At 42.0% G+C, this 25238-nt stretch overlaps 1 long non-coding RNA gene across 1 annotated transcript; it reads left to right on the forward strand.

The window, feature by feature from the left end:
- The first annotated feature begins 4916 nt into the window (after positions 1-4916).
- LOC118627538 lies at positions 4917-24603 on the forward strand. Its single transcript, XR_004959199.1, has 4 exons — positions 4917-4989; positions 21673-21787; positions 23307-23384; positions 24530-24603. It is a non-coding gene; the product is annotated as an uncharacterized LOC118627538 (long non-coding RNA).
- Positions 24604-25238: the final 635 nt, after the last annotated feature.

Consider the following 25238-nt stretch of genomic DNA (forward strand, 5'->3'; position numbering starts at 1 on the left):
AGGGATTTTACATATTTACTGTAGAGATTATTCTGTATATACAATTTTATATTTTGGTTTAAAAACTTTGTATGACTATTTTCCCATATTCTTGTATCTTATATAGGTATGATTTTATTTTAAAAAACTTTTTAAATCCTCATCTGAGGATATTTTCTCATTCTTCTTCGGATAGAGTGGGGGGGAGAGAGAAAGAAACATCGATGTGAGAGGGACACATCGAATGGCTGCCTCCCGCATGACCCTGACCAGGGCTGGAGATGAACTGCAACCAAGGTACGTGCCCTTGACCAGAATCAAATCCGTGATTCACTGGTCCATGGGCTGACGCTCTAACCGCTGAGCCAAACCGGCCAGGGCCCTAGGTTTGATTTTAAATGGCTGCTTAATATTCAACTCAATAGATAATTTCTAGTTTACTAAAGCTATTTGGGTTTCTTTTTGTTTTCCTCTAATTTGGGCTATTTAGTTTTCTTCTTGTTGTTCATTACTATAAAAAGTATTGTGATGAACATCTTTTTTTTATCCTCACCCGAGGACATTTTTCCATTTTTTGCACAGATAGAGTGGGAGAGAGAGAGAGAAAGAGAAGGAGAGAGAAACATCAATGTGAAAGAGACACATGGAGTGGCTGCCACCCGCACGACCAACCAGGGCCGGGGACAAACTGCAACCGAGGTACATGCCCTTAGCGGGAACCGAACCCGGGTCTCTCCGGACCGCAGGCCGATGCTCTAACCGCTGAGCCAAACCGGCCAGGGCGTGATGAACATCTTTGACGGTGAAAAATTTCCCCACACTTTTACGTACACGCATATTTAGGATAGAGTCCCAGAAAAGAGATGGCAGACAACAGAGTCAAGCCTCTTGGTGCATTATAATCCCCATTTTCCAGATGAGGAAACAGACTTAGAGTGAGACTCCCCCAAGTTCATAAATGCACAGCTGAGAGCTAGACTGAAGTCTGCTTTCTAGATGATGTGAGCTATTCACAGTGTGCTCCAGGGATCATCAGTTTGATAAAACCTGGAAGAATGTTAGAAATGCATCATCTCAGGCCCCACTGAGACCTTGTAAATCAGAATCTGCTTTTATGCCTGCTAAAATTTGAGACGCTTTGCTAACAACATATTCTCCCCTCTAATCCTGTGAAGTGCTTTGAAATGAGGCAAAACAACCAGCATTGGTGTTACAGTTCTTTCTCATTTTCTCGTGTAAGGGCTGTGTGCCCACCTCACGACAGATTTGCTCATTTCAATGCAGATCCTCGGAACATTTATCTTGCCTCCATATTATCTTCCGCTCAGAACTGTACAAATAGCATTTAGGAATAATTTTCAGTATGAAATTGTCATGGTGAGGGAGAAAGAGCATTACACCAGGAGTTCTGGTCCAGGTTGTACCATGAACTAGCTGCATGACCTTGGAGAGCCACTGAATCACACTTTATTGAATTGGAGACAGTGATGAGAACACCCTTGGTGCATCATAAAGCACTGGGCACATCTGTGGGAAGGCTATCTTCATCTTCCTTGTGAGATGAAATGAAGGCGTTTAGACCAGATGATCCTTGGGGCGAATATTCAGACGACCCAATCCTCCTGAGAAAGCCTCTTTTGGGTTGGATTCCACCTGTGCTCTCCAGGAATATAATGACAGATAGGTGTCAGAGCAGAATGGGTAAGAATGAGAACTGAGAGTAACTGGTCTTCAAAGTCCCTTTTAAATCTAAAAACGTGTGATCTTCTACCATGCTGATGTGAAAGAAGAATCAGAATTTTAGCCTCCGCTGGTCCTATTGTGCCACTACCTGCTCCAGGAAAGCGAGCAGTTATTCCATTCTTTAAGAATTTGGAATTACTGCAAACCTCTTTTCTGGTATTAAAGTATTTTTTTTGGTATGTGATTTGATTCATTTCATTTTCCTTAAGCACATTAAGCAATTAGAAACCGAACTCAGGTCTTCCCAATCAGATGTAATTACCGAAGACGCTGATCTCTGGTCTGTTTTCCTTTTTTCTCCCCACACACGACCCTTCTTAGAGGAAGACAGTTTCAAAGCTTTACATAGATTTTCTGTTTTGTAACCGAACTTCTCAAACTTACAGTTTGAACATTATTATTACTAAAGCAGCAGAGCCGATTCAGTCCCGTGGACAGCCAGACGGTTAAAGGAACGTATACCTCACGTGCAGATTTCAGAGAACGGTCAGCAATGGCCATTTACCCAGAACATCACAGCGTTGTCCTCAGAAACAGGAAAGAGAGAGATTTTTGCGACGAAAATCCAAAAGGTTTTGTTTTAATGTATTACCTAATCAATTTTCTTTTTTTTTTTTTTTTTTATCCCCACCTGAGGACATTTTTTCCATTTTTTGTTCAGATAGAGCGGGAGGGAGAGAGAGGAAGAGAGAGAGAGAGAGAAACATCCATGTGAAGGGACACATCGAGTGGCTGCCACCCGCACGACCAACCAGGGCCGGGGACAAACTGCAACCGAAGTACGTGCCCTTAGCGGGAACCGAACCCGGGTCTCTCTGTACCACAGGCTGACGCTCCAACCGCTGAGCCAAACTGGCCAGGGCCCTAATCAATTTTCTTATAATAAATCAGACCATTTAGCTTTTGTTTTTCTCTTAATGCTCCTTGGATGTGAGCGGGGGTGTTAAGTTGAGCTTGTTGATATGGAGAGGTCAGTATTTCTAAAATCCCAAAGTTCCAAGAGGGGAAAAAAACAAAAACAAAAACAACGAGAGAGACTATTCCTATAACTTTCAACAGCAGGATATTTTCATGAGGGCCTAGTATTTAATGCCCCTTCTTTAGGCACTGCTGGGAAATAAACCACTCATTCATTTCACGCCTATTCAGTAAAAGCCTGTTTATAAGTGTCAGGCACAGAGGTTCTGGGTGAGAGACATGGATCCTGTCCTCAAGGAGCCTAGTGTGGAAGGCTGCTCGGGGTGCGAGGATAAGGGCATGCACAGGATACGTAGCACAGAGATATCAAGGGCAGACAATTCTTCCTGCGGGGCTGAAGAGAGCTCCCTAGAATAGATGTCCCTCAGGCTCAGGAGGAGATAGCCCCCGGGGACGAAGGAGTGAAGGGTGTTTCAGGCAGAAGGAACAGCAAATGCAGAGGGAAATGCAAATGCAAAGGCGCAGAGGCAACACCGAGCATGGCAAAGAATTGAGCATGAGTGGATCACAGCAGGTGTGGGGGAGACTGGGGAGGACGCAGGAGTAGGCAATAGGATACAATGGGGCATCCACCGAAATAAGTCAGCCAGGCGGAGCCAAAGCCTGCAATGTATAAAGATTTCAGAGTCAAGTTCCTTTCAGGCCCTTTAGAAATAATACCTGTTAGAAATGAACTTTAGTTTGGAGAAGGTATCATATCAAGAAATCTAATGGCATTACTCCAGAGTAGCGATTATAATTCTTATTTTGCCTGGACTGACCCCCCCGCCTCTATCCTCGTCTGAATGTAACTGGTCCATCTTTCTCTGGAAGAGAAGAGTCTCAGCACAGGCAGCATTTCAGGCTTTGCTCATTTGATCTGGTTGATTCAGGAAACAGATGCATCCTCTTGGTCTCAGCACAAATCGTTGGGGTTTCTTTTTTTTTTGGTTTCACCAAAGCCAAATCTATGTCTCGATCAGCACAGAGGAAAAAAGTAATTACCGAAGTATTAGTGAGATTATTATTTCCTGATATGAACTGCTGCATTCCTTACTTGTATCTGGTTCTCTCCCTGGGCCAGGGATAGAAAAATTAAAAACAAACTCTTTTTGAACAAAGCCTATAGTAATTAATTTTAACCTTGTTTACATTGGAGAACTCTTTGAGAATTTAATGAAAAAGACAAATCCTCTCCTCAGAAACATTCCCATTTTCTCACCTACAAAATGGAACACGGTTTCCATAGGTTCACAAGCCTCTTGAAGCCCCCTGAGGACCCTTGAGAAATCAGTAGACCCTGGTGAAGATCTGCACAGTCAGAAATGAAATGGAAGAACTGCTTTTGAAATTGGGCTGTGACAGTTGTCTGCTAATTCTGGCAGGACATTTTGGGAAGTCAGAATAAATCTCAACTGCATTGACCACAAAGATGCTCAACCCTCTTCTACACTGATTCAGAGGGTAAGCCTCAGCTTCTCAAATGTCCCCACCTCCATTCCAACCCAAACACGACAGAAGGCCCCTGGTGGGAGAAGGTGGAGCAAGAAATCACTCAAGACTTTTCATTTTCTAAAGCTAAGTCTCAATAGCCTTGGAGCTAGAAGACTTGTTTTTGTTTGTTTGTTTTTGTCAATCCTCACCTGAAGGTATTCCATTGATTTTTAGAGTGGAAGGGAGGGAAGGAGATAGAGAGAAACATCAATGTAAATGAAACATATCAATTGGTTGCCTCCTGAAGGACCCCAGCTGGGGCTGGGGATCAAACCTGCAACCCAGGTACCTGCCCTTGACTGGGAACCAAACCTGAGACCCTTCAGTCTGTGGGCCGAGGCTCTAACCACTTAGCTAACCAGCCAGTGCTAGAAAACCTGGTTTTAATCATAGATTTCCCACTACCTACTTGTGTAATCTTAAGTCATTTACATTTTTCAAGTATTGGCTTCCTCATCTATAAACCAGGGATAAATTTAATACTTACCTTTTGGAGCTGTTAATGAAGACTTAATGAGATAACGGAGTGTGAAAGTATTATTGACCTTAAACAAATAGCCAGGTATTACTCCAGCAAAACAGATGTATTCGGGAACATCAAGGAATCGCAACTAGGGATACGCAGCCTTATGGTGAGCCACGCAAGAGCCCAGAGGAACCAAGGGGCGGAAGCTCTCCCATGGACTTGGGCGGGGCTGTTGTAAAGGGAGAGCCCACCGAGGACCCGGAAGTTCAGAGGATGGTGGCTTTTCTTTGGCTGAGCTGTTCCTCCTGCAGAGGTAGTCAAGTGGTATCACTTCCTGTCAGAGATGCAAGGTATGTCTCTTCCTGTTGTGGTCAGTGTGCGCTGAGTGACTGTGTGTGAATGTTCTCTCTTCTGGTCTCCTGCCTGCATTTATTATTATTATTATTATTATTAGTTTATCCTCACCCGAGGACATTTTTGCATTTATCTTTAGATAGAACGAGAGGGAGAGAGGAAGGAAGAGAGAGAGAGAAACATCAGCATGATAGAGACACACCGACTGGCTGCCACCCTCACAACCCGAACCGGGTTTGGGGACCGGAACCGAACCCGGGCCTCTCTGGTCCGCGGGCCAATGCTCTAACTGCAGAGCCAAACTGGCCAGGGCTCCCGCCTGCATTTAAATGAGGTTTCTGTTTATTATTTTTCACAGTATTTACCAAACATCTGAGTCATAGATGGTGCTTGATAAATGTTAACTGAAATTTAATTCTCCCCGGGTGGAGTAAGACCTTTCAGAAACCCTAAGTACTGAAAAAAAAATTATAGTGGGAGACTTTCAGTGTTCTTTCTGGCATGGAAGGAGCTAGAATTTGCCACTCTATCCTAACAACAATGAAAAAGCTGAACAAACTAAAAAGTTAACACTTTTCTTAGATCTGTCAGAGAAGTAAAGGGCAAACTGCTGTCCTCCAAACTGGAAAAACAGGTGAATGAAAACAGGTGGATACAGAGACCCACAATTTACAGGTGCAGAAACTGCCATGAGAACCAATGATGGGGTAGAAAAACCTGAACTGTAATTGACAAATTGCTGGAGGTTCAAGTGGACAACTCTGAGCAGTGAAAACTCCACGGGAATATAGAGGGACCCCACACTTTTGTGAGGTCTACCCCCAGGAGCTCTATCAGGTCCTACAGTGAATATTGGAGAAAAATACTCATACTGCCCTGGCCGGTTTGGCTCTGCGGTTAGAGCATCAGCCCATGGACCAGAGGGACCCGGGTTCGGTTCTCGCTAAGGGCACGTACCTCGGTTGCAGTTTGTCCCCGGCCCTGGTTGGTCGTGTGGGTGGCAGCCACTCGATGTGTCCCTTCACGTCGATGTTTCTCTCTCTCTCCCTCCCACTCAATCTGAAAAAAAAAAAGGAAAAATATCCTCGGGTGAGGAATAAAAAACAAAACAAAAAACTCATACTTCCAGCAGGTGGGAATGAGGAGGGGGACGGAACCATTTTGAAATTGCAGAGTGTTCTGTTCTTAACAAGGCCTGTCCCAGGAGAACCTATTTTATTTTATTTTTTTTATTATTATTTTTTTTATCCTCACCTGAGGACATTTTTCCATTTTTTGTTCAGGTAGAGTGGGAGGGAGAGAGAGGAACAGAGAGAGAGGAGAGAAACATCGATGTGAAGGGACACATCGAGTGGCTGCCACCCGCACGACCAACCAGGGCCGGGGACAAACTGCAACCGAGGTACGTGCCCTTAGCGGGAACCGAACCCGGGTCTCTCCAGACCGCAGGCCGACGCTCTAACCGCTGAGCCAAACCGGCCAGGGCAGGAGAATCTATTTTACTGGAGCTTAACCTACCTTGGGACAGGGTAGCACCCAACTCTAGCCCCTTCTGTCCTTCTCATGGAGAGAGGGAAATACATAACTCCAGCCCCTCTCACCATCTGGTCCCATCTAAGATGGGAGAAAAACTGAGATGCACTGGTGAAGTGGACAGTCCAGGAGCACAGACTCACCATAAAGATAGATCTAATCACAGACTATGGAACACTTCCCTTCCCTCACATACTGTAGGCCTATTTACTGCAATTCCCTCTACCCAGTACATTGTCAGCCTTTCAACAGAAAATTACAAGCATACAAAAAGGCAAAAAAAAAATTGCAGTTTGAAGAGACTGAACAAGGATCAGAACCAGAGGCCAATATGGTGGAAATGTTGGAATAATCAAACCAGGAATTTTATAAAACTGTGATTAATATACCAAGGGCTTTAGTGAAACAAGTAAACAATATGCAAGAAAATACGGTTAATGTAAACAGAGAGATGGAAATTCTAAGAAAGAACAACAACAAAAAAGCTAGATCTCAAAAATACTGTAATAGAAAGGAATAATGCCTTTGATAGGCTCATTAGACTGAACATGGCAGAGGAAAGACTCTGTGGTTGAGGATATGACAATAGAAAATTAAAAAAACCTAAAAAACAAAGAGGAAAAAAAAGCCTGAAAAATACTCCCCAAAATAGAACATCTAAGAACCGCGGGTTGACTCATGCACCAAGAGGTCACCGGTTCAATTCCTGGTCAGGGCACATGCCCAGGTTGTGGGCCAGATCCCCAGTGGGCAGGAGGCAGCCAATCGATGTTCTCTCTCATCAATGTTTCTGTTTCTCCCTCTCCCTTTCTCTCTCTCTCTCTCTCTAAAATCAATAAAGAAAAAAAAAGTACTGCAGGAAAATTACAAAAGGCATAATATACATATAATATGTAATGGGATACTGGAAGAAAAAGAAAGAGAGAAAGAAATAGAATCAATATTTGAAGCAATAATGATGTAGAACTTACCCCAAATTGATATCAGACACCAAACCACAAATCCAGGAAGCTCATAGAATACCAGACAGGACAAATGCAAAAACAAAACAAAACAAACAAACAAAAAAAATGTACACTTAGGCATATCATATTCAAACTTCAGAAAATCAAAGATAAAGAAAAATTCTGAAAGAAACCAGTGGGGTGGGGGGAACCTTAACTAAAGAGAAGCAAAGCTAAGAATTACATCTGACTTCTTCTCAGAAACCGTGTAAGAAAGAAGAGTAGAATGAAATATTGAGGAAAAAAAAAACAAAACAAAAACCCCACCAACCTAGAATTTGGTATCCTACAAAATTATCTTTCAAAAGTGAAGGAGGAATAAAAACTTTTTTACACAAAAATGGAAAGAATTTGTTGCTAGTAGACCTACCTTGGAAGAAATGTTAAAAGAAGTTCTTCAGACAAGAAAAATGATATGAGTCAGAATCTCAGATCTGTACAAAGAAAGAAAAAGCAATGGAGAATGAATAAGAAAGTAAAACAAAATTGTTTATTTTTCTTAATATTAATAGATCTAACATAATTAAAAAAAAAATCCTCACCTGAGGATATTTGTCTATTTTCAGATAGAGTGGGAGAGAGAGGAACAGAGAGAGAAACATCAATGTGAGAGGGACACATTGACTGGTTGCCTCCTGTCCCTGGCCAGGGCCAGGGACAAACTGCTACTGAAGTACTTGCCCTTGACTGGAATTGAACCTGCGACCCATTGGTCCACGGGCTGACACCCTGTTGAGCCAAACCTGCTAGGGCCAACATAATTTTTTTTATCCTCACCCGAGGACACTTTTCCATTTTTTGTTCAGATAGAGCGGGAGGGAGAGAGAGGAAGAGAGAGAGAGAGAGAAACATCCATGTGAAGGGACACATCGAGTGGCTGCCACCTGCACGACCAACCAGGGCCGGGGACAAACTGCAACCGAGGTACATGCCCTTAGCGGGAACCGAACCCGGGTCTCTCTGTACCGCAGGCCGATGCTCTAACCGCTGAGCCAAACCGGCCAGGGCAATTTTTTCTTTTTAAATATACTTTTTCTTTATTGATTTTCAGAGAGAGGAAAGGAGAGATAGAAACATTGATGTGAGAGAATGAGTGGATAAAAAAGCTGTGGTACATATACACAATTGAATACTATGCAGCTGTAAAAAAGAAAGATCTCTTATCCTTTGAGATGACATGCAGGGACCTGGAGCATATTATGCTGAGTGAAATAAACCAATCAGAGAAAGACAAGTACCACATGATCTCACTTATTTGTGGAATATAATGAACAAAAAAAGCTGATGAACAAAATTGACTCAGAGACATAGAAAGGAGTACGGTCCAGACCAACAAACTTCAGAGAAGGGGGGTAGGGGAGAGGGATGAGAAAATCCAAAGAACTTATATGCATGTGTGTTTAACCAATGGACATAGACAATGCTTGCGGGGTGGGGGTGGGGGGTGGGATAGAGAGGAGGGTGTCTGGGGGGAAAAGGAGAAACATATGTAACAAAAATAAATAAATTAATTAAAAAACAAAATAAAGTAAATTACATACTTAAAAAAAAAAGAGAGAGAGATATTGATCGGCTGTCTCCTGCATGCCCCCTACTGGGGATCAAGCCCACAACCTGGGCATGTGCCCTGACCCAAAATCGAATTGGGACATCTCAGTCCATGGGATGACAATCACTGAACCACACCAGCCAGGCTATAATAATTTTTAAAAAATAATAGCAATAGCCCAGCGGATGTGGCTCAGTGGGTTGAATGTCAATCCATGCATCAAGAGATCGCCGGTTCAATTCTTGATCACAGTACATGCCTGGGTTGTGGGCTCCGTCTCCAGTGGGGCAGTTGGGGGTGTGTGTGTGCAGGAGCAGCCAATGGATGATGTTTCTCTCTCATCCATGTTTCTATCTCTCCCTCCCTCTCCTTTCCTCTCTCTATAAAGTCAATGAAAACACATTTAAAAAATAAAAATAAATAAAATAATAGCAATAATGTATTTGATTATGTATGTTTACTTATGTATAAGTGAAATGAATGCCAGCAATAACACAGGAGGTGGGAGGGAGGAATTTGGAATCCTTTGTTATTGTTAGGGACTTGCACTACCTCTGAAGTAGTGTAGTGTTATATGAAAGTCAACTTGGGTTAGTTGTAAATGTATATTGCAAACTCTAGGGAAACCACTAATAAAAGTTTTAAAAGTATAACTGATATGCTAAGAAAGGAGAGAAAATGGAATCACAATATGCTCAGTAAAAACCACAGAAGGCAGAGAAAGTATGGGATAAAAAACAGAAATAAAGAACAAGAGTAACAAATAGACAATAGTGACAATTGTGGTACTTACTAATCCATCTATATCAATGATCACCTTAAACATCCCTGGTCTAAATACACCTATTAAAACAAAGAGACTGTCAGAATGGATCAAAGAACAAGACACAAGTCTATGTTATCAAGAAGAAACCTATTTCAAGTATAAAGAAACATACAGATTAAAAGCAAAGGAATGGAGAAAGATATATAATGCTAACACTATATATCAAAAGAAAGTGGGAGCAGCTGTCTTAATTTAAGATAGAGCAGACTTTAGAGCAAGGGAAGTTATTGGGAATAAAAAAGGGCATTATGTAGTGATAAAGGGGTTGATGCTCCAAGAAGATAAACAATCCTTAAAGCATGTGTACCTAACAACAGAGCATCAAAATATGTGAGGCAAAAACTGATAGAACTGTAAGGAGAAATAGATAAATCTGCTATTATAGTTGGAGACTTTAACATTCGTCTACCAGAAATGTGCAGATCCAGCAGGCTGACAATCAGTAAGGCCATAGTTGAACTCAACAGCACCACCAATTAAGTGGATATAATTGACATCTATAGACAACTTCATCCAACAATAGGAGATCACACATTCTTCTCAAGTTCACATGAAACACTCACCCAAGTAGATCACATTCAGCCATAAAACATACTATAACAAATTAAAAAAAATTTTTTTTATCCTCACCCGAGGATATTTTTCCATTTTTTGTACAGATAGAGTGGGTGAGAGGGAGAGAGAGGAAGGGAGAGAGAGAGAGAAACATCAACGTGAAGGGACACATCGAGTGGTTGCCACCCACACAACCAACCAGGGCCGGGGACAAACTGCAACCGAAGTACGTGCCCTTAGCGGGAACCGAACCCGGGTCTCTCCGGACCGCAGGCCGACGCTCTAACCGCTGAGCCAAACCGGCCAGGGCTATACTATAACAAATTTAAAAGAATATAAATCATATGTCTACTTTCAGACTACTACACGTTTCTTTTTTTTTTTTTTTTATCCTCACCCGAGGATATTTTTCCATTTTTTTGTACAGATAGAGTGGGAGGGAGAGAGATGAAGGGAGAGAGAGAGAGAAACATCGATGTGAAAGGGATACATCGAGTGGTTGCCACCCGCACAGCCCAACCAGGGCCGGGGACAAACTGCAACCGAAGTACGTGCCCTTAGCGGGAACTGAACCCGGGTCTCTCCGGACCGCAGGCCGACGCTCTAACTGCTGAGCCAAACCGGCCAGGGCCGTTTCTTTTTTATTTATTTATTTAAATTAATTACTTTTTGTTACAGATGTTTCTTCTTTTTCTCCCATTGACTCTTACTCCTTGCTTCTGTCCCTCCCTTCACAGTATTGTTGTCTATGTCCATTGGTTATGCATATATGCCTATAAGTTCTTTGGTTTATCTCTTCCCACTTTCCCCCGCCCTTCCCTCCTCTGAAGTTTGTCAGTCTGATTCCTACTTCCATGTCTCTGGGTCTATTTTGTTCATCAGCTTATTTTGTTTATTATATTCCAAAAATAGGTAAGATCATGTGATATTTGTCTTTCTCTTGATTGGCTTGTTTCGCTTAGCATAATATTCTCCAGGTCCCTCCATGTTGTCTCAAAGGATAAGAGATCTTTCTTTCTTACAGCTGCATAGTACTCCATTGTGTATATGTACCACAGCTTTTTTATCTACTCATCACTGATGGACACTTGGGCTGTTTCCAGATCTTAGCTATTGTAAATAGTGTTGCTATGAACACAGTGGTACATATATTCTTTCTGATTGGTGTTTCAGGCTTCCTAGGGTATAGTCCTAGAAGTGAGATCACTGGGTTCAATGGCAGTTCAAATTTTTTTTTTTTTTTATCCTCACCCGAGGACATTTTTCCATTTTTTGTTCAGATAGAGTGGGAGGGAGAGAGAGGAACAGAGAGAGAGAGAGAAACATCGATGTGAAAGGAACACATCGAGTGGCTGCCACCCGCACGACCCACCAGGGCCGGGGACAAACTGCAACCGTGGTATGCGCCCTTAGCGGGAACCGAACCCGGGTCTCTCCGGACTGCAGGCCGACACTCTAACCGCTGAGCCAAACCGGCCAGGGCTGGCAGTTCAATTTTTAATTTTTTAAAGAAACTCCCTATTTTCCACAGTGGCTGCACCAGTCTGCATTCCCACCAGCAGCGTACTAGAGTCCCCCTTTCTCCACACCCTCTCCAGTATTTGTTGTTTGACGATTTGTTGCCGGCAGCCCTTCTCGCAGGTGTGAAGTGATACCTCATAGTCATTTGATTTTGCATGTCTCTGATGATTAGTGATGTTGAACATTTTTCATATGTCTCTTGGCCATTTGTATGTCCTGTTTGGAGAGGTGTCTATTCAGGTCCTCTGCCCATTTTTTAAATTGGATTCTTTGTCTTGCTTTTGTCGAGTTGTATGAGTCCTCTATATATTTTGGAAAGTAACCCCTTATCTGATGTATCATTGGCAGTTATGTTCTCCCATACAGTGGGTTCCCTTTTCATTTTAATGCTTGTTTTTTTTGCTGTGCAGGACCTTTTTAGTTTTATGTAGTCCCATTTATTAATTTTTTCCCTTGTTTCTCTTGCCCTAGGTGATGTATCAGTGAAAATTCTGCTGCATGTGATGTCTGAGATTTTGCTGCCTACATTTTCTTTAAAAAAATTTTTTTTCTTTATTGATTTTTAGAGAGAGAGGAAGTGAGAGGGAGAGAGAGAGATAGAAACATCGATGAGAGAGAACATTGATTGGCTACCTCCCACATGCTCCCCACTGGGGATCTGGCCCACAACCTAATCACGTGTCCTGACCGGGAATCAAACCGATGACCTCTTGGTGCATGGGTTGACGCTCAACCACTGAGCCACACTGGCCAGATGCCTACATTTTCTTTTAGTATTTTTACGAGTGACATTTAAGTCTTTTATCCATTTTGAGTTTATTCTTGTGTATGGTGTAAGTTGGCAATCTAGTTTCATTTTTTTTGCATGTAGCTGTCCAATTTTCCCAACACCATTTATTATTATTTTTTTATTTTTTATCCTCATCCGAGGACATTTTTTCATTTTTTGTTCAGGTAGAGAGGGAGGGAGAGAGAGGAAGAGAGAGGGAGAGAAACATCGACGTGAAAGGGACACATTGAGTGCCACCCGCACGACCAACCAGGGCCGGGGACAAACTGCAACTGAGGTACACGCCCCTAGCGGGAACCGAACCCTGGTCTCTCTGGACCTCAGGCTGACGCTCTAACCGCTGAGGCAAACCGGCCAGGGCCCAACACCATGTATTAAAGAGGCTGTTTTTACTCCATTGTATGCTCTTGCCACCTTTGTCAAATATTAGTTGAGCATAATGTCTTCAGTCAGTTTCTGGGTTCTCTGTTCTGTTCCATTGATCTATATGCCTATTCTTGTGCCAGTACCAGGATGTTTTGATTACAGTGGCTTTGTAGTATAACCTGATATCCAGTATTGTGATCCTTCCTACTTTGTTCTTCTTCTTCAAGATTGCTGTGGCTATTTGGGATCTTTTTTGGTTCCATATAAACTTTTGGAGTATTTGTTCTAGTTCTGTGAAATATGTTGTTGGTGTTTTAATGGGGACTGTGTTGAACCTATAGATCGCTTTGGGTAATATGAACATTTTAATGCTGTTAATTCTTCCAATCCATGAACATGGTATATGCTTCCACTTTTTTTTTTCATCCTCACCTGAGGACATTTTTCCATTTTTTTGTTCAGGTAGAGTGGGAGGGAGAGAGAGGAACAGAGAGAGAGAGAGAAACATCGACGTGAAAGGGACACATCGAGTGGCTGCCACCCGCACGACCAACCAGGGCCGGGGACAAACTGCAACCGAAGTATGTGCCCTGAGCGGGAACCGAACCCGGGTCTCTCTGGACCGCAGGCCGACGCTCTAACCACTGAGCCAAACCGGCCAGGGCTATGCTTCCACTTTTTAATATCTTCCTCTATTTATTTTTTCAATGTCCTGTAGGTTTCTGAAAACAGGTCCTTTACTTCTTTGGTTAAGTTTATTCCAAGGTATCTTAATTTTTTGTTGTTGCAATGGTAAATGAAATTGTTTTTTGGTTTCTCTTTCTGTGTGTTCATTATTGGTGTATAAAAATGCAAACAATTTCTGGATGTTGATTTTTTATCCTGCTACTTTGCTGAATTCATTTATTATATCTAGTAGTTTTTTGGTGGAGTCTTTAGCGTTTTCTATATACAATATCATTCATCTGCGAATAATGACAGTCTCACTTCTTCCTTTCCAATTTGGATTCCTTTTATTTAGTTTTTCTTCTCTAATTGTTGTGGCTAAAACTTCCAGTACTATGTTGAATGGCAGTCGTGAAAGTGGATGTCCTTGTCTTGTACTTGTTCTTAAGGGAAATGCTTTTAGTTTTTGCCCATTGAGTATGATGTTGGCTGTAGGTTTTTTATATGTGGCCTTTATTATATTGAGATATGATCCTTCTATTCCTACTTTTCTGAGAGTTTTTATCAAAAATGGGTGCTGGATTTTGTCAAATGCTTTTTCAGCATCTATTGATATGATCATATGATTTTTATCTTTTATTTTGTTTATGTGGTGTATCACATTTATTGATTTACAAATATTGCACCAATCTTGCATCCCTGGGATGAATCCCACTTGGTTGTGGTGTAATTATATTGGCCTATAATTTTCTTTCTTTGTGGTGTCTTTATCTGGTTTTGGAATCAGAATTATGCTGGCCTCATAAAAAGAGCTTAGAAGTCTTTCTTCCTCTTGAATTTTTCAGAATAGTTTGAGGAGAATGAGTGTTACTTCTTCTTGGAGTGTTTGGTAAAACTCCCCTGTGAAGCCATCCTGACCTGGGCTTTTGTTTGCTGGGAGTTTATTGATTACAGCTTCCACTCTGACCTTTATTATTTCCTTTCTTCTACTAACTCTGGATTTTTCTTTTTGTTTTCTCTTTAGAGAAAAATTTAGATTTTTAAGTTTTAGGGCTAGATAGTATATTTCACATTTTTCTTTTTCCTTTTTTTAAAATTAACTAATTAATTTTTGTTACAGATGTTTCTCCTTTTTTTTTTTTTCTATTTCTTGAGATAGGACTGTATTGTTATGAACTTCCCTCTCAGGACTGCTTTTGCTGTGTCCCATAGATTTTGTGTTGTTATATGTTCATTTTCATTACTTCCCAGAAAGTTTTTTATTTCTTTCTTGATCTCATTGGTAACCCATTCATTGTTTAATAACATGGTTTTTAGCCTCTATGTTTATTAATGTTTTTATTGTAATTTATTTCTAGTTTCATGCCATTGTGATCCAAGAAGATGCTTGATATGATTTCAATTTTCTTTGGTCCATGGGCTGACACTCTAACTGCTGAGCCAAACCAGCCAGGGCAATTTCAATCTTCTTGAATTTATAGAGACTTACTTTGTGTTCTAACATGTGGTTTATTTTTTAGATTGTCCTGTGTGCACTTGAGAAGAATGTATATTATGCAGCTTTGGGTTGAAATGTTCTGTAAATATCAATGAAATCCAACTGAACTAATGCATCATTTAGGGACTCTGTTTCCTTGTTAATTTTTTTGTCTACAATGTCTATCCAGTGGTGTCAGTGGGGTGTTAAAGTCGCTTACTATGATTATGTTGCTGTCGATCTCTCCCTTGAAGTCCTCCAGAAGTTTAAAAATATATTTTGGTGCTCGTATATTCGGTGCATATATATATGTACCAGGGTTATATGCTCTTGTTGGATTGATCCTTTTAATATTATGTAGTGACCTTCTTTGTCTCTTATATGGCCCTTGTTTTGAAGTCTGTCTTATCAAATATGAGTATTGCTACACCAGCTTTTTTTTTTTCATTACTATTTGCCTGGAAAATTTGTTTCCATCCCTTCACTTTCATTCTGTATGAGTCTTTTGTTGTGAGGTAGGTCTCTTGTAGACAGTATATATATATGGGTCATGTTTTATTATCCAATCAGCTACCCTATGTCTTTTGATTGGAGCATTTAATCCATTTACATTTAATGTTATTATTGATAGGTACTTATTTGTTGCCATTTTAATTTTATGCCTGTGTTCCTCTCTCTATTCTTTTTCTTACAACAGTCCCTTTAGCATTTCTTGCAGTGCTGGTTTGGTGGCACTAAATTCCTTTAGCCTTTTTTTAAATCTGCGAAGCTCTTTATTTCACCTTCAATTTTGAATGATTGCCTTGCTGGATAGAGTAGTCTTAAATTCAGACTCTTCCTTTTCATTACTTTGCATACTTCATGCCATTCTCTTCTGACCTGTAGTGTTTCTATTGAGAAATCAGCTGACAGTCTAATGGGAGTTTCCTTGTGGGTAACTTTTCTGTCCCTCTCTTACTTCCTTTAAGATTCTTTCTTTGGCCCTGGCTGGTTTGGCTCAGCAGTTAGAGCATCGGTCTGAAGTCCAGAGAGATCCAGGTTTGGTTCCTGCTAGGGGCACGTACCTAGGTTGCAGTTTGTCCCTGGCCCTGGTTGGGTTGGGCAGGTGGCAACCACTTGATGCGTTCCTTTCATGTCGATGTTTCTCTCTCTCTCTCTCTCCCTCCCACTCTATCTGAACAAAAAATGGAAAAATGTCCTCGGGTGAGGATTAAAAAAAAAAGAAAAAAAGATTCTTTCTCTGTCTTTAATGTTTGCCATTTTAATTATGATGTGTCCAGCTGTGGGTCCTTTTGGGTTCATCTTACGTGGGACTGTGTTTCTTGGACTTGTATGACTTTTTTCTTCACCAGATTAAGGAAGTTTTCTATTATTATTTCTTCAAATAGGTTTTCTATTCCTTTCTCTGATTCTTCTCCTTCTGGTACCCTTGTGAAACGAATGTTGTTAAGTTTTGTATTGTCCCAAAGCTCTCTTAAATTCTCCTGCTTTTTAATTTTTTCTCCCATTTGCTGCTCTGTTTGGGTATTTTTTTCTACTTTGTCTTCTAATTCGGTGATTCATTTTCAGCTTCTTCTAATCTACTATTGAATCCTTCCTAGGTATTTTTTATATCAGCTATGTCATTCTTTATTTCCACTTGATTTTTATTCATAGCTTCTACCTCTTTTTTTTATGCTGGTGTAGTTTCCACTGAGATCTTTATAATTCTTGTTAAGTTGCTTTAGTTCTCATTAAGTTGTTTGAGCACCCTTAAAACCATTGCTTTGAATTCTTTATCTGACAAATGATTTGCTTCCATTTCATGTAGTTCCTTTTCTGATTATTTCTCTTTTTTTTTTTTTCATTTGGGGGTTGTTTCTTTGTCTCAGTATTTTAGCAGTCTGGTAGTTCCAGGCCAGGTGAGGCTGTTGGGATATGTAGGTAGGTGGGTGTGTATCAGATAAGACTACTATGCCTCCCAAACTGTCCTGGTGTGTGGTGCTTCTTGTCTGTTGTGGGTCCTGGAGAATTGATAGCTGGCAGCTGATATGTGTCTGTTGTGGTAGATGCTGTTGGGGAATGTGGGTCCAGCTGGTGTGCTGTTGGGCTGGGCAGGTCCTCAGGTATCACTGCTGCCTGGTGGGGCTCAGTTCTTGATCAGTCGCTGCTGAGGCTCCTGAGGGCAGGTCTCTGCTCCCTGTCTGTGTTGCTGCTGCTACTGCTGCTGGGGGATGGGTCTGACCTACCAAGCCTCTATTGCTGCTGGGGGTGTGTTTTGGCTCCTGAGTCTCAGCTGCTGTTGAGGGCAGGGCTCCACTTCCCAGCTAATCACTGCTGGGTTGGGGATGGTGCTACTGTTGCTAGGGGTGGTGCTCGGCTCCAGCACCTTGCTGCTGTTGGGGGTAGGGCTTTGCTCCCAAGCTGGCTGTTACTGCTGCTGCTGCTGCTGGGGGTGGTGCTTAGCTCCTGAGCCCCGCTGCTGCCAGGAGCAGGTACCTTGACAGTGCCGCTATTGTGTACTGGTCTATGTTGGCACAGTGGGGGCCACTGGTCTGATGGTGCAAAGAGCACTGGTGGCCTCGGGTTGCTGGGCCCTAATGGCTCCCTGCTGCCTCCTTCCAGAGAAGACCCAGCAGATCTTTCAAAGCCACAGGACCTTCCAGCCCCGGACAGGCAGAAGCACCCTGACAAGCCATGTACAGCAGTAGCCAGCTGCTCCCCCATCCACAGCACCAGAACCCTCTGCCTTATGTTTACACACTGCTGTGCAGTTGTTCATCCACACTCATGTCCACTCACACTCTCTCTTGCCCTTGCTCACATTCTCACACACTCACTCTCCCTCTGGTCCTGCCTGCTGCCATCTGGCTACAACACATTTCTAAATACAACATGGTCAAAGAAGAAATCTCAAGATAAATTAAAAAAATATTTTGAACTAGCCTGGCCGATGTGGCTCAGTGGTTGAGCGTCAACCCATGCACCAAGAGTTCACAGGTTTGATTCCCGGTCAGGGCACATATCCAGGTTGTGGGCCATATTCCCAGGAGGGGATGTGCAGGAGGTGACCAATCTTTGTTCTCTCTCATCAATGTTTCTATCTCTCTCTTCCTCTCCCTTCTACTCTTTAAAAATTAATTTAAAAAAATTAAAAAATTTTTTGAACTAAATGAAAATACACCCAACTTATCAAAATTTGTGGGATGCAGTGAAAGCAATGTTTAGAAAGAAATATGTAGCATTGTATGCATAGATTAGAAAAGAAGAAAGATCTAAAATCAATAACCTAAAGTGAAACTTCACCAAAGAAGATAAATAGATGGCAAGTAAGCATGTGAAAAGATGTTCGGCAACATATGTCATTAGGGAATTACAAATTAAAACAACAATGAGATATTACTCTATACACTTATTAGAATAGCCCAAATCCTTGCCCGGCCAGTGTGGCTCAGTGGTTGAGCATCAACCCATGTACCAAGAGGTTACTCGTTCGATTCCTGGTCAGGGCACACGCCCAGGTTGTGGGCCTGATCCTCAGTGTGGGGTGTGCAGGAGGCGGCCAAACGATGTTCTCTCTCATCGATGTTTCTATCTCTCTCTATCCCTGTTCCTCTATCTCTAAAAAACAACAAAAAAAAGAATAGCTCAAATCCAAAACACTGATACCACCAAATGCTGCCAGGAATGTGGAGCAAAAGGAACTCTTGTTCATTGTTTTTTAATTTTTTAAATTTTTATTTTATTTTTTATCCTTGCCTGAGGACATTTTTCCATTTTTGTTCAGATAGAGTGGGAGGGAGCCAGAGGAAGAGAGAGAAAGAGAGAGAGAGTGAGAGAGAGAGAGAGAGAAAGAAGCATTGATGTGAAAGGGACACATCGAGTGGCTGCCACCCGCATGACCAACCTGGGCCGGGGACAAACTACAACCGAGGTACGTGCCCTTAGCGGGAACCGAACCCGGGTCTCTCTGGACTGCAGGCCGACGCTCTAACCACTGAGCCAAACTGGCCAGGGCTATTTTTTATTTTTTTATTGTTGAAAGTGGCATTCATTGTTATTGGGGATGCAAAATAATGCACCCACTTTGAAACACAGTTTGACAATTTCTTACAAAACTAAACATACTGTATGATCCAGCAATCATGCTGTATAGTATTTACCCAAATGAATTCAAAACTTATGCCCACACAAACACCTGCACACGGACGTTTATAACAGTTGTATTCATGACTGTCAGAACTGGGAAGTAACCAAGCTATCATTCAGTAGATGAATGGATAAATGAACTGTGGTCCATCCAGACAATGGAATATTATTCAGCTCTAAATGAAATGAGCTAACAAGCCACAAAAAGACATGGAGGACATGTCCTATTATACAGATAATCAGCTCATTAAAATAGATTCTAATCAGAAAAAAAAAAGGGACATGAAGGAAACTTAAATGTATGTTACTAACTGAAAGAAGCCACTCCAAGAAAGCTACATACTGGATGACTTTAACTCTATGACATTCTGGAAAAGGCAAAACTATGGCGACAGTCAAAAGAGTAATAGCTGTCAGAGGTTGGGGGGGGGGGTAATAGTGAATGGGCAAGAGCTCAGAGGATTTTTAAGGTAGTGAAACTAGTCTGTTTCTGGTGGGTGCATATCATTATACATCTGTCCAAACCCATAAATGTACACCACGAAGAATGAGCCCTGAATTCTAGACTTTGGGTAATAATGATGTGTCAGTGTAACAGATATACCACTCTCCTGCAGGGGTGTTGATAGTAGGGGAGGTGGTGCACCTGAGAGAACAGGGGGTCTGTGGGAACTGTCTGTACTTTCTGCTCAATTTTTCTGTGAACCTAAAACTGCTCTAAAGGTGAAATTTATTAATTTTAAAAAAGGCAAAAAAAAAAAAAATTGTGGTGCACCTCCACTCCCACAAGTTATTTGAATTAAGAACAATATGTGCCCTGGCTGGTTTGGCTCAGCGGTTAGAGCGTTGGCCTGTGGTCCAGAAAGACCCAGGTTCGGTTCCCGCTAAGGGCACGTACCTCGGTTGCGGTTTGTACCCGGCCCTGCTTGGGTGGTGCGGGTGGCAGCCATCCAATGTGTCCCTTTCATGTCGATGTTTCTCTCTCTCTCTCTCTTCCTCTCCCTCTCTCCCACTCTATCTGAACAAAAAATGGAAAAATGTCCTTGGGTGAGGATAAAAAAAAAAGAACAATATGTAGTAAATAAACCTAAAATAGTGTTTTTTCCCCTGTAATGGCATCAGAGCTTTAAAAAAAAAAAAAAAAAAAAAAAAAAAAAAATATATATATATATATATATATGTATTAAACTTTTATTTCTTTTGCATGTGTGTGGTGTACTTGTATGTGTGTGCTTGTGTGTGCCGGCCTTGCCTGTGTCCTAGGAACATGCTTCAGCTCCCAACTCAGTACCCAGTATCAAATTCCCCAAACACACAGGTCATAACCAAGGTCAGGAAGGAAGGTTCCTTTGGTGGTGGAGGCATCATAGTCAGGTTCAAGGCACGAGAACGGTTTCCTCTGAGGGTTTGTCATCGGGACTGCTGTCCACGGGCCACTCTCCTGGCCAGGCTGCCCCTTCCTCTCCCTGCATCGTTGCATCGGACGCCTCGGCTGATAGAAAGTGCTCACACAGCCCTGTGTGGCCGCCCCGGAGATGTGTGGGTCACCTCAGGTCTCAGGTGCCCTTTGTCTTTTCAAAGTAGAACTGAAATTTCACCTGGGCAGTCAGCTCTAGCAACCACAGAACTTTCATTTCCTCTTTATTGCAGGGAGAAAGTTCTGAACACTATTATTTCACCAAGAGAAACTGGGTGCTGGGTAGTGAGTAGACGCTGGGTGGGGGCTTGGTTCACACCTGTGTTCTTAAGTAGCAAATCACTGCCATTTCCCAGGGGGCTCATTATGCTGTGTGGAGGGCAGGAGCCTGTCATTTCTTTTTTCTGGTTTTTAATTTTTAAATTATTTGTGTCCTCCCACTTTTATTGAGATATAATTGACAAACTACGCGTATAAATTTAGGGTGTACAGGATAACGATTTGACTTACATATGCTGTGAAATGATTACCACAATAAGTTTAGTTAACATCCATCATCTCACGTAGACACGTAGACACGTAGACACACACACGCACGCATGCACGCATGTACGCACGCACATTTCCCCCTTGTGATGAGAACTCTTAGGATTTACTCTCTTAACAACTTTCATATAAACCATATGGCAGTCTTAATTATAGTCATCATGTTGTACTTTACATCCCTAGTATTTATTCTCTTCTAACTGGAAGTTTGTGCCTTTTGACCACGTTCATCCAATTCCTCCTCTCCCTATCTCTAGGAACCACACATCTGATCTCTTATCTGACCTCTTTTTTTGACCAGGTGAGCTCTGCAAGGACAGAGATGATGTCTTGTTCATCTTTGAGTTTCCTGAACCCGTGGGCTCCCTATAGAGTCAAGCAGGTTGCTCACTGTACGAAGGAGCTCAGCATGAGGGGTAAGCAGGGCTAAGTGGGACCGAAATCTCTCCTGATTCACCAAGTCATGAGCCCTGATCTTGACCTTTGAGTGTCTAAAGGAGGGATGCCTTTTCCAATAGAACAATGGCCCTATCTGCACCAGCATCACAATAGTACAAAAAGCTAACGTTCACTAAGCATGTATTCCAAGAAAGACACAGAGTTTAGTATTCTTGGTAGAGATAGGTGATTAAATAGTGTTTGTTAAATTGGATCGAAAGCCTTCTTCCTCAGCTCTGTCTCTCATAACCTTCTCATGCTGCAAGACACAGCCAAATATTACTTCTAGGTGAAGTCTTCCTTCAGCCCTAATCCACTGCTTCCTCCTGGGACACAGCAGCACCTGGTTTCTATCCTTAGAATGGCACTTTCTGTGGTGTGACTTATATGGGGGTTGGTCTCCCCCACAGGCCACCTGTCTCAGTCCTCCTGACCTTGGGTGTTTAGACACTCTAATGAAGGTTTATTAAGTGAACAACACACCAGCCCCAAGTGGCCCTTTAGACTCTGGGTTTCACCAGATCATGTAAAGATGCAGTAATTTTCATCCCTATCACCTGAAACTGAAAGCAAAATTTTAGAAATTAGTGTTAACCCAATTCATCATGTACATGTATGACTCTGTGTATATTATACATGTCTCTACCTACATGTGTGCATATATAGGTATATACATGCATATATGTATTAACATCAGCTTTGTAGACAGCGCCGGCTATGTTGAACAGGTGACTGGCAGACAGCGTGCTGACTGCTCATCCTCTGATATTACTGGATGCGTGCAGTCTGGGTTATAGCTGTGTGTGAGGGAGTCTGCATTTTGGTCCACTGATGCAGTAGATAGTTCTGGGGGTACCCCATGCCTCAGATTTTAAAATAAACCCTGTTCTGGGCTAATTGTCCTTTTTCCAAGGTAGGAGATACAGAAGAGGGGTTCATTCCCATAATCACAGGAGCTAATCCTCATTGACCTGAGTGGATCCTGAGATGTACCAATAATGTGGGACATGATAGCAGGATCTGAAACATACCCAGTCATGGCCAGTTGCGGGGATGTTGTTGGGAAAGGTCAGTGCCGACTTCTGGCACACCATTATTGATTAGAGTAATCTGACTGCGGCATTTTGAGCTTCAAAAGAAGCACAGGATTCTTCTTTTTTTTTTGTAGCTCCTTATAAATGAAAATATGAAGGTCTAAAGCAGTGCAATACAAATTGTGGTATATTTAAAATGTTTACATTTAACAAATTAATATTTTTACTATAAAAATAGAAATATAGTTTTATAATGTTATTCACAGACTGTAATGAACTTCTAAAGCAATATTAATTCAAAGTAGACTCTAAGTGACTTGGTCCAGCACCAAGCGTAATTCCAGCAGTGTAGCACAGTAACCGGGGTTAAATGCTTTTGTAGACCATGCCAAAAGTCTGACATTGAGGTCTTTGTTAATGTGATGTCTGGCTTAACTGCGTCTCATCTCCTCCCTCAAACTAGGTTTGCCTAGTGTCCCAGACAGAACCTAGGGCCTGCTCTAGGACCTGTTGTTGAATGAATGGGAGCTGAGGATATAAGGTAATGGAATTAAGTTGCTGTGAGGGCATCAAAAGGGCACATCCAGGGAGAAGCATGGGCTGTGTAACTGGAAACCCCCACCATTCAAATATGCAGATTTGCTTGGTCTGCCACTGGAACTTCAAGGGAAACTTGAAAGGAACTTGTTTCAAATTTACGCACAGTTGGGAAAGCACAGAGAGAGTCATTTTGACTTGTGGACCGAGCGCGTTCCTGGGTAACCTCTTGAGGTAGATGTTACCTCTCAGCAAATGGAATGTGCTGTGGGTGTAGGATAAAGTTGATGAGGGTTGTTTTCTGGCAAATTAAGTTTTTGTTTATACACATTCTTTCCTCCTTTGGATACAAAATCATGTGCTCTTCTGGGGCCTTCTCTAAGTCATACTGGAAGATGTAGAGACACGTAGCAATACTTGAGGTCAAGCAGAAGAAGATAAACCTTACGAAAGGTAGAATTTGTGGAACTGTAATCTTCAGTCGCCCCAGACTGAACCCTGATCCTAGCCTCAGACTGACCGTGACCCTGAACAAAGATAGCAATCAAGGGGAAGACAAGTTATATTGTGACCTTCTGCAAAAGGTCAGAGATTGTGTTTTAGGCTTTGTGGGCCTTCGGCCTCTATTGCAACTACTCCACTCTGCTGTTGTAGCATGAAAGCAACCATAGCTAATACGTAAATGAATGAGTGAGGCTGTGTTCCAACAAAGTTTGATTACTAGCCCTGGCCTGTTTGGCTCAGCGGCTAGAGCGTCAGCCTGCGGTCCAGAGAGACCCGGGTTCGGTTCCCACTAAGGGCACGTATCTCGGTTGCAGTTTGTCCCTGGCCCTGGTTGGGTCATGCAGGTGGCAACCACTCGATGTGTTCCTTTCATGTCGATGTTTCTCTCTCTCTTCCTCTCTCTCCCTCCCGCTCTATCTAAAAAACAACAAAACCCCAAACAAACAAAAAAACAGGTGGTGGCAGATTTGGCCCACAGGTACTCTGGAGTACCACATCTTCCAGAAGTATCAAGTTTAAAATATGACCAAAGAGCGCTCTTGACTTTATACAAGGGACCCCACAATTAAGTGGGACTTGAATCTCAGATAAATTATTTACAAGTTATGGGACTTGGGGGGAAACTCATAACTTCTCTCATTTCAGGCTTCTCATTTGTAATCTGGAGATTATAAAGCCTGCTTTGCCTGCCCCAGGATGGTTGTGACGCTCAAATGAACTGCAATGCATCAGCAGAAAGAAGCTCTTATTCGTGCTGTTATGGAATTGCAGAAATGCCTTTTGAGTTAAAGACTAAAGCTTCTTCATGAAAGAGATAGTGCTCATTTACCATTGAAATCTTTAGCATGGGCCATGTATGGACACTCACAATAAATGTATTGACTTTTGAAATGAAATAGATAAAATATTTTTTTCTTTTGAGTAAGTGTGGTATTATTTGAATAGACTGAAGCAATAGAAGCCCACAGTGAATAATTTGAAACTAGGACATGGGCCGTTTAATTTTTGGAAAAAAAATTTTTCTTTATTGATTTTAGAGAGAGAGGTAGGGAGAGGGAGAGAGACAGAAACATCGATGAGAGAGAACATCAATTGGCCGCCTCCTGCATGTCCTTCACTGTGGATTTGGCCCACAACTTGGGCATGTGCCCTGACTGGGAATTGAACCAGTGACCTCTTGGTGCATGGGTCAATGCTCAACCACTGAGCCACACCAGCTAAGCATGGGCCGTTTAATTTTTGAAGTTTAGCCACATTTGGGAGTGTTTTTGCACCAAACTGCCTATACAATTTTGGACATGCAGCGAAGAGCTCCCATCCGGATATTATATGTGTATTTCCAGCTCCACTCAGA

The sequence above is a fragment of the Molossus molossus genome, unplaced genomic scaffold (assembly GCF_014108415.1).
Source record: "Molossus molossus isolate mMolMol1 unplaced genomic scaffold, mMolMol1.p scaffold_m16_p_13, whole genome shotgun sequence".
In the NCBI taxonomy this organism is placed as follows: Eukaryota; Metazoa; Chordata; class Mammalia; order Chiroptera; family Molossidae; genus Molossus; species Molossus molossus.